Genomic DNA, 16,173 nt, shown 5'->3' on the forward strand with positions numbered 1-16,173 from the left:
ACTCGAAACTCTCCATGACCAAACAAGTCAACGCAGTCTCCTCCACCTGTTTCAACACCCTCCGCATGCTCCGCAAGATCTACAGATGGATTCCAACAAACAAGAGGAAAACAGTCACCCAGGCCCTAGTCAGCAGCAGACTTGACTACGGAAATGCCCTCTACGCCGGAGCCCCGTCCAAGCTCATCAGCAGACTACAGAGAATCCAGAATGCCTCCACACGCCTGATCCTCTACGTCCCGTGCCGCGACCACATCACCCCCTACCTGAGGAACCTGCACTGGCTCCCCATCGACAAAAGAATCTCCTTCAAACTCCTGATCCACGCACACAAGGCACTCCACAAAACCGGCCCAGCCTATCTCAACAGCCGACTCTCCTTCTACGTACCCAACAGGAACCTCCGCTTCGCCGACCACGCCCTGGGCACGGTCCCTCATATCCGGAGAACCACTTCCGGAGGCAGGTCCTTCTCCCATCACTACGCCAAGACCTGGAACACCCTCCCCCTCGACCTACGACAAACCGAAGACCTGCTGTCTTTCAGGTGACAACTCAAGACCTGGCTCTTCGACCAGTAACAGCTCCTCCCCCCCTCCCCCTCCCAGCGCCATGAAACCCTCACGGGTATGTAGTGCGCTTTACAAATTTTGTGATTGATTGATTGATTGTGTCCCCTTTGTTGAGTTCAAAGTCAGAGGTCATGTATCATACAATGTATTTTGACAAGCAGGTACTTACTTAACATGGAGATTGGTGTTTACTTTTTCTTCCATTGATTGCAAAATGAGTGCATTTTTTTAAGTTAAACCAAGTGAAAAACTAGCTGGGGTGCAGGAAGTATGAAAGGAACGCATTCGGTATGTCAAATGCTTTCTAACACAAAACAAATATTAAATATATTTGAAGGATTTTACAGATATTTCAAAATATATCAGCAGCTAGAAAAATTCAAACGAGGGGAACTGTTTTGTAATTCTAAAGTATGATCAGAAGAAAGATTTTAGTAGGATCAAAACAAACCGAGACACTTGACACCGCAAATGGTAAATATGTCCAGAAATCAGATTTACACTTTATCATCTGTGTACCAGATTAGGTCAAGCAGGAAAGCTGCATCACTGATACAAATGTGCATGCCTTCTCAGGAGGCAGTTTTGTTAAAACTGTGCTCTCTGTAAAAGATAGTTCACTAGCTCACCATACCTTATAGATATACATGGGACAATTGTGAGAAGTTGGCCTGGCATATGCTGGTCACTAGTTCTAGTGGCCACCTTGCACCAGTCCAATTCGACTCTTGGTAGATAGGTTAAAGACAACCTTGATAAAGAAAGCTATCCTAGTGGTAGCTGTGGAGAGCAGCCTTCAGGCTAAGTCTCTGAGGAATGTAAAGCAGCTTGTTTTACCTTATAATCTCTTGAATTACCAAATGAAAAGACACCACACAGGTATATATATCAAATATATATGTATTTATTACTAAATATACTCTACTAATCTCTTTATGAGATTAGAGCCAGGTAAACATTAAAAAGATCAACAGTTCTCAATAAATTAAGCACAATTATGGCTGTAGCCCTAGGGGCGTACCAGACCATATACTAAAATAGTGGTATAACAAACTCGACTTGCAAAAGTAAGAGGCCTAGGGCCTTGGGAATCGCTGGGGCTTCACTGCTGCAGTGTTTACAGGTAAGTAATCAGCCCACAGGAGACGCGTGCAGTGTCTAAACACACACGCGGGTTTCAGTGCGTTTCAATTGCAAATGTCACGGTTTGTATTTTACAGTTCTAGGGCACTTCGGAATGGACAACAAGCAAACAACTTACAGGGTAAGTACTTCGATAGCCAATGCACACTTGGGCACCGTAATGCCAGAGTTACCTCACCCAGGGAAGCCGGGTGCATAGGTGTCCTTTGGTGTCGGGTCGCGATGCTGCTTTCAATGGGAATCGTTGAAGTCTTGCTGCTTGTGTCGTCGGGTGAAGTGTCCGTGGAAATCCAACGATGGATTGGAGTTGCAGGCGACCTAGAAATTGAGGGGACAGAGTTCAGAGTCACTTGCCAGTGACCGGTGGCCTTCAGGATAGATGACCACAACTGTCGAGTCTCTTCACGTCGCTGATGGTGTTTTGTCTCTTCGCCCATGTGGTCCAGGAGAGATTGATGAAGACCAGCAGCTGGATTTGGAGGGTGCCATGACGTCTGCAGCTGATGGCGGTGTTGGCACTCGGATTAGAGCCAACAAACTTTGGCAACTGCAAGTCTTGTGTAGAATGAAGATCTTGGATGGTTCAGACCAGCAAGGTCCGATGGACTTACCCAGCAAGGGTAAGTGAGGGCAGGCCCAGAGCAATCAGGCGAACCCTTAGAGCAGTTCAGAAAGTCTTCGGGCAGGCTACTAGCCAACGGGCAAGTAACTGCAAAGACGCCTTCGCAGGGAAACTTCAGGAGCAGCCCACGGTCACTCAGGACAAGGTAGGCCATTGATCTTGGGTTCCAGACCTGCTAGGGACTTGGACATTAAGTGGTCCAAAGCACAAGTTTGTATTTTGTCGTTCAAGGCTTGCACTCGAAATCAGTGCACGGTTCCCTGGTATTGCTGTACCTCGTCACTCGTGGGGTCCAGATGCCACAGCTTTGCTGGGGACTCAAAATGGCCGACGAGAGGTCAGGAAATCACCTTCAGGGGATGCAGGGGCTTCGGGCTCCGGCGGGAGCGGTAAAGTTTGCAACCGTTGTTTAGTCCTTTTGGTGCCTGCCAAGCAGGGGAGTCACTCCTTGACTCCAAGGGAGATCCTTCGGTCTTCTAAAGGTAGTAGAAAGTTGAAGGGCCAGGATTCTTCTTCGTAGAGCGTCGTCCAGGTGTAATCTGAATTGCATTGGCAATGTGTGGTATCTTATACTGATAAGATGGGAGGGACTAGCTCCATGGCCACTCCTCTAGGAGGGCCAGGGTAGTGGGTGGTTACACCCACTTCCCTTTGTCCAGTTTCGCGCCAGGACAGGGGCAGGCAGCCCCTGAACCGGTTTGATCTGGCATATGCACAGAGGAGCCTACTGCTCCCCCAGTGCAGGACTTCAAAGCACTCTAAGAGTGCACCCACCCAGCTCCAATACACTAAATCCTGTCTGGGAGGTTGTGACACCTCCCTGTGACAGGAAACCCTTTGTTGAGCTCCCTCCACTGCGAGTTTCGGTCAGCAGCAGGAGGGCAGCCCGGTGTCTGTGCTGGTGGCATCCATTTTGTGATGCCAGGGCACTGAAAGATTTCTACCGTGTAGTACAGTGGGTACATGTCGTCCCCTCTAGAAGGGTGGGATCCTACTCCCACACCAGTTACTGGTGTGGGGGTAGGATTCCAAGTTGTTTGACACCAAACACGACATGTTTTGATGCAGTCATTCCAAAGTTAGCATTTACCGCGAGGTTATAATGCACTTAAGAGTATATGGTTTAACCGCATCCACAAACAGCAGCAGAGAATAGACTCTGCCAGCTGCAGAGGGGTCCTGCTCAGGCAGAAGCACCCCCTCACATAGTAAACCAAGCACCCTGCCCTCAGGATTGTTAGGGCCTGCTAGAGGGGTGACTGATAGGTTTATATGTGTGTGTATGGTGAGATATAGGAATCTATACCTCAGTGAGGAGTGCTAACACTACCTCACACAGGCTGCAGTAGCAGGCCTGTGGTGTCAGATTGTGGATGCTTCCCAGGGGTGGCATAATACATGCTGCAGCCCCTGGTAGGCCTGTGAAGTACCAATGCCCTAGGTACCTAAGGTACCATCTACTAGGGGCTCATAAGGTACCACAGTATCCAATCACTAGTGCATCTAATATGCACACCAATCATTTAAGGGTGTAAGCAGATAGGCTGGGGTCCTGGATAGCAGGATCCCAGCCAGACTAGTCAAAAACCATTCAAACACCAGGAAAAAAGTGGGGGCAACCATATAGTCAGATTCCACCTTCCTACAACAATGCCCTCCACAAAGGCACCAGTGGAAAACACACACTACTCGCCTATCATTCTCCTGCTGTATAAGCGTGGATCATTTGTTATTCCATGTGTTACCCTTCGATTTGTTAGAACCCTATGACTTCACTGATACATCATCGATGACAGCATCCCCACTCTGAACGTCGTTCCAGCAACACTGTTGCGCTCTCATATTTTACATTAAACACTAGTTGGACCATAGGCATTATTTTTAACATAAGGAATATTATGGTGCCGATTACGATCCTGTAAAAACCGGGTACGAACCGTCGGACGGAGCATATTCTCCGTCCGTCGCGTACCCGGTCGGAACAATATACAAACATGGAATTACGATTCGCACGGAAACTCCATTTCCGTACGAATCGTACGAAACCCCGACCGACGAAAATAAACATACAAATGCGATCCGGGAAAGCGCTGACGTGACGTCGGGACGCACGCAGCCTGCCATTCACGAACCAGGAATTACGATTCGCACCAACGTCATCCCGCACGGACAATATTTTCCGGCTGCCAAAAACTGCCGGGAAATCAGGACGACGCGAACAAGGAATACCTGTACGGGACGGACAGACATGGACCCGAACCTACGTGTCATCCCGGCCCTCATAGCAGTCGACCTCCTCTACAGGTTCAGACGCAGACGCCACAGAAGGTCAGAACAACAAAGGGGGGGGGCAGGACCAGGGGCAGGCCACAAAACCCCCACCAAAGTCACACAGCACACATGCCCTGGACATACCTGACCCCCAGGCCCTGGTCACTACGAGGGGGTGGGGGCATGTCCAGCAAAGCCAGCGTCCGCCACAATGGAAGTGCCTGACGACGCGAACCGGCAACACAACAATACAGGTACGTCCCGTACCCACGCCTTAAGAGCGTGGGTACGAGTCGTACCACGCCCACACCTACGTCACCCCAACAATGGTGGGACGGCTGTACCCACGTGGCAAAGGCCTGGGTACGGCCCGCACAAGCATTCCATAGCGTGGGTACGGATATGTACGGACCGTACCCCCACCCGCGTATGCATGGAGCGTACCCCCCACCCCAACCGTGTATGTACGACCCGTACCCCCACCCCCCATATGCATGGAGCGTACCCCCACCCCAACCGTGTATGTACGTACCGTACCCCCACCCCAACAGTGTAAGTACGACCCGTACCCCACCCGCGTATGTATGGAGCGTACTCCCACCCCAACAGTGTAAGTATGACCCGTACCCTCACCCGCGGACGTATGGAGCGTACCCCCCACCCCAACAGTGTAAGTACGAACCGTACCCCACCCCAACCGTGTATGTACGGACCGTACCCCCACCCCAACCGTGTATGTACGACCCGTACCCTCACCCATGTATGTATGGAGCGTACCCCCACCCCAACCGTGTATGTATGACCCGTACCCTCACCCACGTACGTATGGAGTGTACCCCCACCCCAACCGTGTATGTACGACCCGTACCCTCACCCGCGTATGCATGGAGCGTACCCCCACCCCAACAGTGTAAGTACGACCCGTACCCTCACCCGCGTACGCATGGAGTGTACCCCCCACCCCAACAGTGTAAGTACGACCCGTACCCCACCCACGTACGTATGGAGCGTACTCTCACCCCAACAGTGTAAGTACGACCCATACCCTCACCCGCGGACGTATGGAGCATACCCCCCACCCCAACAGTGTAAGTACGAACCATACCCCACCCGCGTACGTATGGAGCGTACCCCCCACCCCAACAGTGTAAGTACGACTCGTACCCTCACCCCAACTGTGTATGTACGGACCGTACCCCCACCCCAAACGTGTATGTACGACCCGTACCCTCACCCACGTACGTATGGAGCGTACCCCCACCCCAACCGTGTATGTACGACCCATACCCTCACCCGCGTATGCATGGAGCGTACCCCCACCCCAACCGTGTATGTACGACCTGTACCCCACCCGCGCACGTATGGAGCGTACCCCCCACCCCAACAGTGTAAGTACGACCCGTACCCTCACCAGCGTATGCATGGAGCGTACCCCCACCCCAACCGTGTATGTACGACACGTACCCCCACCCCAACCGTGTATGTACGACCCGTACCCTCACCCGCGTACGTATGGAGCATACTCCCACCACAACAGTGTAAGTACGACCCGTACCCTCACCCGCGGACGTATGGAGCATACCCCCACCCCAACAGTGTAAGTACGACCCGTACCCTCACCCGCGTACGTATGGAGCGTACTCCCACCCCAACAGTGTAAGTACGACCCGTACCCCCATGGAGCGAACTCACACACGTGTATGTTCTAAGCGTACATATTGTTAAATAGGAGGGGTGGGTGCAGAGTCCTCCCAGCAGTGCCCAGACACAGGAGGGGTGTGTGCCTATCACTCCCAGCAGTGCCCAGTCACAAGAGTGGTGTGTGCAGAGTCCTCCCAGCAGTGCCCAGTCACAGGAGGGGTGGGTGCAGAGTCCTCCCAGCAGTGCCCAGATGCAGGAGGGGTGTGTGCAGAGTCCTCCCAGCAGTGCCCAGACACAGGAGGGGTGTGTGCCTATCACTCCCAGCAGTGCCCAGAGACAGGAGGGGTGTGTGCCTAACACTCACAGCAGTGCCCATGGAACGCAAAGGGTGGAGTAGCCACAGATACCATGCCCACAAATTTCAGTCAGGTGCACAAAGACCCTGCAGTACATGTACCACATGTGTGCGAGGCTGGGAGTATACGCATGCATAGCGCAGAAAAGAAAACATGTCCACATGAAGTCATGTCAATAGTCCACATACACAAGTACAATGACTACCAAGGATGCCACGAATGATGCAGGTGGAGACATCGCTCAGCATGCATGTGCAAAGTTGAAGGAGTCCGTCACACACCCAGCTAATGTACACACAGCTCAGCGCTAAATATTGGGAACACCCTGCAGGGAAGATGTCAGGGTACACAGAGGAAGGAATACACCTTTGGACAATTTCACCATGCAGCAACTGCTTACATGAACACAGAAACCTAGCTAACACCGTGTGATGGCACACAGATCCCAGGGTCCCCCCTATGACCAGCACACTACTACATTTCCCACACACCCAACACATGAACACCACCCAAAACCATGTAGCAGCCCCACCAACAGCAATACCAGCAAAGCAGTAGTGTTCCAAGGGGAAAAAAATAAATTGCTTTATTCAGCATGAATCAAAAAATCTTGTTTGTAGGAAGTTCAATATTTACAAAGCCCATAGGGCAGTCCAGAAGTCACAGCTGGATGCGTGTCCCCTAGCTTGCCTGCAGAGTTAGATTCCGTCGTCTTCCACAGGGGTGAGGGCATCTTGTGGGGGGGAAGAACCAGGCACCGCAGGGACAGGAGGTTGAAGGGTAGGCGTCGTGGGTGCAGGGATGGAGGACTCCACCACAGGGGGTGGGGCAGGGCCAAAGGCGGAGGCCAGGATCTCGCTGCACACCTTAGCAAGGTCCTCCAGGGAATCCCCTGCACCTGAAGGAACCACAGGCCCCAAGGAGGGGGGGGGATCAGAGGGATGGGTCGCAGCGCCACTGGGGGAGGGTGTAGACAGATGGGGGGGAATCAACCACCCTGACCGGGGACTCCCTTGACCGCTTGCGGGGTGGTGTCACTGTGGGGCTCAGGGACAGAGCGGCCATGAAGGAGTCTTTGTGTGATATGTGGCCAGGAGAGCTGAGGGGAGGGGATTTGGAGGGAGTGGATTTGGTGGAATGCGGACTCCGACTCTGGCTGCGCGTCTTACGTTTGCCCCCTGACCCAGTGGGTGTGCCTACTTCACCCTGTGTGTGCGTGCCAGGAGGTGTGCGGGTGACCTTCCCTGCTGGTGTGGTGCCTGTGTCCGTCATGGTGGGTGCATGCTGACTTCTGGGTGTACGTGGGACAGGCATGGGAGTGGGAGGTGTGGATGGGGCAGGGGTAGGGGGTTGGATGTAGCGCTGCAGGAGACCCACTGCTGCAGTCAGTGTCAAGTCTATCGACCTCAGCAAGCTGCGTTGGTCAGCCTGCGATGAGTGAATGCCCTCCAAGTATGCCTCCATGTTGTTGAGGACCTGGCTGTGGCCATGGAGGACATTAAGGATCGCAGCCTGACCAATCTGCAACTGCCGCTGGATGTCCACAGACTCGGCATTGGCGGCAGCAGTGGAGACAGGGGCAGGGGGTGCGGTGCCTGGCAGGAAGGAGACATGTGGTGACCGGGCACGTTGGGAAGGGACACGAGCAAGTGGGAGGCGGCTGATGGCAATGGAGGGGGCGGGGTGCGATGTCGTGCCGCTGTCAGCTGGTGGTGCAGCCTCCGCCCACTCGGAGAGATCATCCTCGGACCCGTCGGCTTCATATTCGGTGGTGCCAGTGGACAGGTCCTCGGCCTCACTCTCCTCCGCCTCTGTACCACTCAATGTGCCAGCCACGATGTCAACGCTGGCACTGGTGCTCGGTCCCTCCGCTCCGTCTGTGCTCATGTCTCCCTCCGTGTCCCCCGACGATGCTGTGGGCAAGGTGAAGAGACAGCAATTAATCACACACCTGTATGCATATGTCACATGAGTCCAATCTACATAGGTTACAGTGCATAGCCTGAAAAGAAAGATCAGTAACATCTACAAAACAAGGTACAGATGTAGGGCATGCAACACACAGTTGGTTGACCCACCATGCCAATGAAAATCCATGGAGAGCATGACACAATAGCAAATGACATGAAATGGAGTTTGACATAGGAGCCAGGCCCTGGGGACAATCCAGTTTATAGAATTTTAGATCCGCACTCAGATGAAAAATACAAGTCCATTCAGTTAGTGTATTTTTAAAATGTTCTTTATTTTCGTATTCTTTCTTTTAGTAGCCAACGCGTTTCGTCCTGTTTGGGGACTTCTTCAGGGCTACAATATAAATGATAACTATTATTAAAAACCATTAACCATAAAAACTTTTTATCTTACTTAAAATACAGTCAGGTTTATAATTATAGTGGTATTAGATCAATGCATTTTCTGAATCATAAGAATTCACAGATCCAATTTAACCAGACACACAATCTATCATAACAAAGTGTAAAATCTGTTATTCAAAATGTACCAGTGTGGACATCAGACAGTATGGGAAACTCATAGAGTACTGTCTAGTAGTAGATGCACATGCCACACTGAAACAAAACAAATTTCATTACAGCACAAAATCACAAGTTTACGCATATTACTTCTAAAGAGAAAGGGAGATCCTATGTGTCTTTTCCTTTGTATCTAACCATATATTACTCCCATACATCATTATATATTCCTTAATTTGCATTTGTATCCAACATCAATTCTAGTTTCAATACCTCAATCCATGTTCTTCATATGAGAGTCTGAATAGTTCTCCTTTTGTTGGTTGTACCTCGTTTTTCTCTCTATAAAGGTATATTACAATGATTGCATCTAATCCTTAGTGATATTTTAAGTGTCAATCATATATCAGTACATTACATATATTAAAATATTGTTCATATCAAAAAATCAGTGACAGCCTCAAGTTTCTTGTTCATGTACTTAATAGATATCAGGGGCTAGAACATAGCATTCACAACATTAATTTATACAAAATTACATATATTTAAGACCAATCCGAAACATCATACCTTAGATAATGCTCATTCGTACTGAGTTATGTGACGACAGGTAGACGACCATCCTAGGTATAGGACGAAATGTATTCTGAAAGCTTTCTTTAGGTAATCACTATTACAGGCATCTAATAGAAAGAGATAAAAATAAAAGAAAACCTTCTTGTGTTTTCCTGACATACGCATATGTTTGTGTGTATACGTGTATGTGCATGGCCATGAACACATAATCAAAGTTCTACAAACATCAAAATCCCCAAAAATTTTTTTTATCAAAGAACGAGGCTATTCTAACCCTAGTATGCATCCTTTATCACACAACAAAATGGCAAGATCCCCCCACATATCAGCTAGCAAATTTACTAACTGAATATGCCACTCCAAAGAAAAGGGGGTCAGTGGTCTCATAAGAATCGTAAATTCATCAACACGAACTAGTCTAGTTTGACAAGTTGCGGGTTAAGACCATTTCTTTCATGATTCGCACATGCACAGTCAAGCAAAATTGTCAAGATAACCGCCATCTTGGAAAGCCTGTCTTAACCAGATCCAACTAAGTATGTGGATAATACGCATTCCTATCTAAACCATAACATCCAACATATAACAATATTTACATGAAAATATAGAAAATAATAAGCACAATGTTCTCAGTGCCAAACCGTTGTTTCCGCACACTGCATGAGCTATGCCAGTATACTGAGTTACGGGCTTTACGCATTGGTTCCTTGATTGACACATTTGCAAGTAAACAAGCGCAACTGAGATACTCCATCTTGGAAAGGCTATGCAAGTAGGCGATATGTCTCGGAGAGACAGTATCAGTAACTATTTGACAATATTCACCCAGCAATTAAAACGCATAAAGCACACTATTCCAGATGTCAAGAAGCTATTATTACTACCATATATTATTAAGAACCCGGAAAAGAATTGTTTAAAAAAACATTGCCCCCGTACGTATAAAATTCGGGAAATACACAGCGCACACATACAGATATGAGTTGAAAAGCGCTTAGTCTTAGTTACCGTAAGTGTGAGTTTGTGAGAGCTATCACTCCATCTTCTTGCTGGATATGCAAGACGAGTTTACTAAGCCGCGGGCTTAAGACGCCACATCACATCATTGGTGCATGCGCCGTGAGTCAAATAACATGTAAAATGTATCCGCCATCTTAGAAAGGCTTCTAGAGCAAACGCAGGTACAGACGTAACGATAACCAAGCATTATTCCCAATGCGAAGTGCTAGTATTAATAGCCAATGTTTTTGGGAAATAAATGGTCATGTGCGTTTGTGAAAAAATAGAGCTGAAATCTCGCCTTTGTTTGTCATAAGTGTACCGGGGAAAATTGCCACGCCAATTGCCAATAACATGTAAACTGTATCCGCCATCTTAGAAAGGCTTCTAGAGCGAGCACAGAAACAGACGTATTGAAAATAAGACATGATCCCTAAAGCTAAGTGCTAGTGTTGATAGCCAATGTTTTTAGGAAGTAAATGAGCATATGCGTTTATGAAAAAATATATATAAAACTGAAATCTCGCCTTTGTTTGCCATGAGTGTACTAGGAAAAATTACCATGACCAACCTCCTGATAGAAACATGTACTATCTAAGATGTATCATATAAATGATATCGCCATCTTGAAAAGGCTTATTGAGCCAGACAACACTTATAATTGCAACATCTTGCTAAGTATTCCACGATGTCTGTGTGGTACATACGATTTCATTATATCAAGGTAACGATATCTCTCCTATTCCATAATATCCACTTGCCTACAAAAGGAGTATAAACATGGATAAACAAAGGCATCATTATAAAGAGACTTTCAACACGATCACAGTTGTAAGTCGATTTCCATTCCGTGGCCCATAATGCCATCAATAATGAGATGATAAACAAGAATAGAGTATAAGCCAATATTAAAAGGCAAAGTGGTCATAGAGCGAAATCACCACTATCAATGCCTCGTACTCACAAGGAGATATGTAGTGTGAGACCCATAGTACAAATTCATTATTTAAATGATGTTGTAGCAAAACCACATGATAATCCACCAATGTTTGAACCTGATTTGGAAAGTTTTCATCATTAAACAGTCAATATCATAATAAATATCATGTTGTGAATAGGAGGACACAGTTATTAGAGAAGTGTCTATCTCTGACATCCGAGGAATAATCCCACCAATAGTTTTACCTTCAGTGGCCCAGATACATCACAAAAAGCTCAACATGGACAGCAGATTATATATGTCATAAAAAACAGAGCTGGTATGTTCCAGAAGTCTCATGGAAAAGCATACCATTACCAGAATCAACATGGACAGCAGATTATATATGCCATTAAGAGCAAAACTGGTATGTTCCAGAGATCTCACAGAAAGATATACCATTAACAGAATCTTAAAGGATGGAAAATACAATGGTATTTTTACAGAAAATAATGCATTTCCGAATTCACATTCAGTCCCTGATACATGGTCCTCAGAGCACATATCCATTTGGCCTGTCTCTGTCTGAGGAAAAGTTCTCTGTTCCCCCCTCTTTCATCTACAGTCACATGTTCAATTGCATAAAACCAGATTTTTTTATTCTCTGGATGAACATTTTGTATGTGCATAGCAACTGAGTATCTTTCATCCATGTTTTTGATAGCTCGCACGTGCTCTTGTATCCTCACCTTTAGGCAACGTATACTACTGCCCACATAAATTTTGCCACATCCACACCCTATAATATAAATTGAATAGGTGGTGTTACAATTAATAAATGACATGATCTTATATGTCTTGCTTGTATTCTGTGTGAACTCGCTAGTTCTATTTTTACCTATTTTGCAAACTGAGCAGTTGCCGCATACAAAAAAACCCTTAGGTTTGCTTGGTAACCATGTGACTGGAGTCGTATTTGTATCCTTTGTTCTTACATAACTGGGACAAAGCTTCTGTTTGATGGTTGGACCCTTTCGATAGACAACCTTAGGCCTGTTAGGCACAATATTTGAAAGACTTGTCTCCATACCCAACACAGACCAATTTTTCTTCAGTACACTGTATATATGATTACTGTGTTGGTTGTATTGTGTAATAAATAATACATTCTTATCTGGTTCCATATCTTTCTTATTACCATTTAATTTATGCACATTACCTTTTAGTGTGTGTTTCCTATCAAGCTTTTTGACTTTTCTCTCTGCATTTTCCAAACATTCATGTTTATAGCCCCGGGCTGTGAAATTCGATTTAATTTTATCCACAGTATGTACAAATTCAGTTTCTTCACTGCAGTTCCTGCGAGCTCGAACCATCTCACCATAGGGTATGGCATTGATGGTGCTCCGAGGATGAAAGCTAAGGGCATGAAGCACACTATTGCATGCCGTGGATTTTTTGAAGATCTTACTTTCAATTTTTCCATGTTTGATATATAAACTGAGGTCAAGATAGTCAATGCCCAATTTACTGTAGGCCATAGTCAGCTTGACATTAAATCTGTTGTTATTGAGATAGGCATGATATTCTCCAAGGCTTTCAGCACTTCCATTCCAAATCATCAGAATGTCGTCGTTGTAACGACCATAAAAGATGATTTTGTCCAGCCAGGCATGGGCCCCTCTACCAAAAGACTGCTCCACCTCATACAAACCCATGAATAAGTTTGCATAAGATGGAGCAAACTTTGAACCCATTGCTGTACCCTGTTTCTGCAAGAACCATGTCCCGTCATGCAGAAAGACATTGTTTGTGAGTATCAGCTCTGCCATCTTTATCAACATTTGAGTGTGATCTAAATGACTTGCACTTCTTCTATACAGGAAAAATCTTAGGGCTTCCAGCCCGTTACTTAGCTGGATACAAGTATAAAGACTTTCAACGTCCATGGTAACAAGTAATAGATCATCACTGTCCCAGTTAAAATCCTCTAGTTTGTCCAGAACATCACTACTATCTCTCAGATAAGATGGTAGGTTTTTTACATGTGGTTGTAAAAACCCATCCAGGTATTCTGCTAGATGTTCCGTGGGACTACCATTTCCGGAAATTACTGGTCTTCCAGGAGGGTTCATAAGTGTCTTGTGAATCTTAGGGAGCGAGTAAATACACGGAAACCTTGAATTGTTTGCTTTTAGATACTCATACTCCCTATCTGACAGAAGGCATATCTCATGCCATTCCCTTAGATGTATATTTATTATGTTGGGGACAATCCAGCACTGCATCTGCACCACACAGCGTTGCCAACAATAGGGATGAGGAGGGACCATATCCATGAACTTGAGGCACATGCTGCATAGGTAATACTGAAAACATGCCCACCATGACTGGCTCACTGCACCTTCAGTGTATGTCCAGACAAACATCACACACTGGCCAGACCTAGCAAGGAGAATCCTGGTTTTGACATGTAGGCTTGGCCCGCACCAACTACCCCCTACATGAGACAATTTGTTGAGACACAGGTGGCACTTACATCTCTTAGTCTGGGTGAAATGCACAGGGGCTGCAGAAATGCAAGATTGGACGCCAAATACCCAAGGTGTGCCTGTCCAAATAATCATATACAAATGGGCATCATCAGAGGATTGTAACTAGACACACAGGCACTGGCCACTGTGACTATGAACAAGGAAAATCAGGTCAGGCTGTACAGTGGACACTTGTACTACATTTCACCTCAATATACATGGTGCCAGGGGACAATGGCACAGAGCACAACCTATGCTGTAGACACTGAGAGTGTCCACATTTTGTGATGACACACATGACACCCAGGAAAATATGCCCCAGGGGACAGTAGTGGCAACACAACTCCATGGTCCTGAATGGGAATGACTGCAACACACCCCAACATCCCTGCACTATGCATATCGCACACTCATGCACATCATGTCACAGGCCACAACAGAGGACATGCGCGCTGTAAGGCATGACACTTGTGAGACTAACTCCCATGTCTGGACTCTGCATCAGTGCCAACTGACATGGAACCCACATGTACTGAACTGGACAGGGCACAGCCAAGGTCCCCAAACCTGTTACACACCACCCCCACACATGATGCTACAGGCATAGTTCACGTGGAGAAAGCGCCAGCCTACATTACCTTGTGAAGGAGTGACTACACACAGACCAGGGATCACATTGCAAGGAGGGAAAGGGAGGCAGGAGAGCACAGCTATACTGTGGCTAACAGGATCTGCACAGCACCTTTAAACCCTGGCAGTGTATCCATGCAACTGTGCACTTACAAATGCTGGTGAAACACAACAAACACACATGTACCTACCCCCTTCCTGCTGCTGCATCTCCTGTAAGCGCCTCTCCAAGTCTGGAAAGACCACCGGCAGCACACGCTTGTGGATGTGGCTCAGTCGGCGGCGCCCGCGGTTCTTATGGCTCTCAGGTGAGTCCCCCAGCAGGACCCGTGCGATCCTCCGCGTCCAGCACCGGATATCCTGCCAGCGTTTCCTCACCTGGGACAGGCGCCGCTTCCGACCATCCGCACTCCTCACGGCGCTGACGGCGGTCAGCCATATCTGCTCCTTGGCAGAGGCGCCTACCTGTGAGGTTGAACAAGTGACACTACATCAATACACCTGGCACATGTCACAGAGACACATATTAGAACACATTTGCTGTTTACAACAAGGCATAGTATGCATCCTACGCATTGCACCTTTGTCATAGGGACATGATCCTCTGGGGAAGGGCAAAAGCAGTACGTGCCATTGAAAGGACACAGGTGGAATGAGGGCAACTACACAATCAATGATCCAGGCTCACACTGTGCATCAGAAGGTACACCAGGATAATGTGCAGCACCTCTGAGCAGTCACATGCCACAGGCCACTGACGCCACCGCAGCAGAGTACACAGACACACACAGGCACAGGACATTCACCTGCCATTGCCAAATGCAGCGACAAACCTCACTCTGCACATGTGCCACTAGACGGGGGGGGCTCACAGGTGTAGTGGTACGGCCCGTACACACGCCTGTACGTTCACTATCACTACGAGTACGCATACGCGAGGACACCCATAGTGATAGTGAACGTACAGGCGTGTGTACGGGCCGTACCACTACGAGTACGCATACGCGAGGACACCCATAGTGATAGTGAACGTACAGGCGTGTGTACGGGCTGTACCACTACGAGTACGCATACCCGAGGACACCCATAGTGATAGTGAACGTACAGGCGTGTGTACGGTCCGTACCACTACGAGTACGCATACGCGAGGACACCCATAGTGATAGTGAACGTACGCACGCGTGTACGGGCCTACCACTATGGGTGTTCTCGTGTATGCGTACTCATGGTGGTACGGACCGTACACACGCCTGTACGCTCACTATCACTATGGGTACGCATACGGCAGCACTCCCATAGTGATACGGGAATGTACACAGGCCCTCTTAGCAAAAGTACGGTGGTTTTCACACATCACAGTGGTGACAGGCAGCACACAGGAAGGAATAGGGCTGACATACTTGTCCATGGATGGACATCAAGGCATTGTCTGGGCA

This window comes from Triturus cristatus, chromosome 1_2, assembly GCF_964204655.1.
Source record: "Triturus cristatus chromosome 1_2, aTriCri1.1, whole genome shotgun sequence".
NCBI lineage: Eukaryota > Metazoa > Chordata > Amphibia > Caudata > Salamandridae > Triturus > Triturus cristatus.